Consider the following 1,850-nt stretch of genomic DNA (forward strand, 5'->3'; position numbering starts at 1 on the left):
TGGTTAAGAGTCTTTCTAGCTCTATCAGAAGGGTTCTATTCCCAGCACTCATGTTGGGAAACCTACAACCACCTCTAGCTTCAGCTTGAGGAAATCCAATGCCTTCCTCTGGACTCTATGGGCACTGGAAGGAGACCAAGGCAGGAGGATCAGAAGTTGAAGGCTAGTCTGAGCTACATAATGCGTTTGAGATCAGCTTGGACTGAGCGGGGTTTCTGCCTCAATGAAACAACAACAAATGACAAATTTAAAGGCTTTCTTCCCTCAAAGATTATGCAGAGGGGCTGGAAAGATGGCTCAGCATTTAAGTGCACTAGCCGCTCTTCTAGAGGACCCAAGCACTCACACATTGTTAGCTCGCAGCCATCAAGAACGCCCAGCAGACAAAAAACCCATACACCTAAAATGATTTTTTAAAAAACTATGCAGAGGAATTGTGACAGCCACACAAATCTCACCTCCTCCCACAGCTACACTCACTTATTTTTGTCCCAGCCACTCCCTGTGACCATTCTGTGACCCTAGTGCTCCCTCCCAGACTCTTCTTTCTGGGCTATACCCCTGTTTCTTTTCTGAGCAGGACTCTGAAAGGCCCCACTCTTGATGGCAGGGGAACCCAAAGGGACTTTCCCTGTGTCCTGGAGAGTCAAGACTAGAAACTTTGGTTGGCCATTTCTACAAAGCCTCTTCCTTTCCATAGCGTGCATGTGCGCACGCGCACACACACACACACACACACACACACACACACACACACACACACATATTAAGAGCACCTGATGCTCTTCCAAAGGACTAGCACCCGTGTCAGATGACTCACCATTTTTGACTCCAGCTCCAGGGGAATCTGACACCCAGTTCTGGCTTCCGCAGGCACCTGCACACACATGGCACACCCTCACACACACGTGCACATAAACAAAAACAAACCTTCTTTTAAAAAAGTGTGTAAGACCTCTTCTGCAGCCCACCAGAGGTGACTCTTCTGACAAATTCAGTATAAAAAAAGTGATCTATTCAAAGATGGCTACCCGAGCTATTCCAATTAGAATTCTTTTAGGGGGTGCTCAGAACAGAAAACTACCTAAATCCCTTACACCAGTGATTCTTTTTTTTTTTTTTTTTTTTTGGTTCTTTTTTTTTTTTTTTCGGAGCTGGGGACCGAACCCAGGGCCTTGCGCTTCCTAGGCAAGCGCTCTACCACTGAGCTAAATCCCCAACCCTACACCAGTGATTCTCAACCTTCCTAGTGCTGTGACCCTTTAATACAGTTCCTCATGTGGCAGTGACCTCCAGCCATAAAATCATTTTGTTGCTACTTCATAACTGTAATTTTGCTGTTATAAATTGTAATGTAAATATCTGATATGCAGGATATCTGATGTGTGACTGCCGCAAAGGGGTCTCAACCCACATGTTGTGAACCACTGCCCTACACTGAGGAAACTGTAAGACATACCTTCTAAGAACATACCACAGAAGAGGACTAGCATGTCTTGACATAGGTAGTTTGAATAGGACATGCCCCCCATAGATCACATGTGTTAAACACACGGTCCCCAGCTGGTGGCGCTGTTTAAGAAAGCTTAGGAATCTTTAGGCTACTTCCTTGCAGAAGGAAGTATGTTGATGGGGGTGGGCCCTGAGGCTTAATAGCCTTGTCCTTGACTTCCTGATTGCTGATGTCATGTGACTAGGAGGCCTCATGTTCCTGCCACCTTGATGAACTCTATCCCTGGAGAACCCCAAGCTGAAACAAGCCCCTCTTCCCTTACACTGTTTTTATCAGAGCGTTTTATTACAGCAAGGGGAAAGTAACCAAGACAACAGAGAATGAAATATACCCTCAC

This window comes from Rattus norvegicus, chromosome 10, assembly GCF_021556685.1.
Source record: "Rattus norvegicus strain SHRSP/BbbUtx chromosome 10, alternate assembly SHRSP_T2T, whole genome shotgun sequence".
Taxonomy (NCBI): Eukaryota; Metazoa; Chordata; class Mammalia; order Rodentia; family Muridae; genus Rattus; species Rattus norvegicus.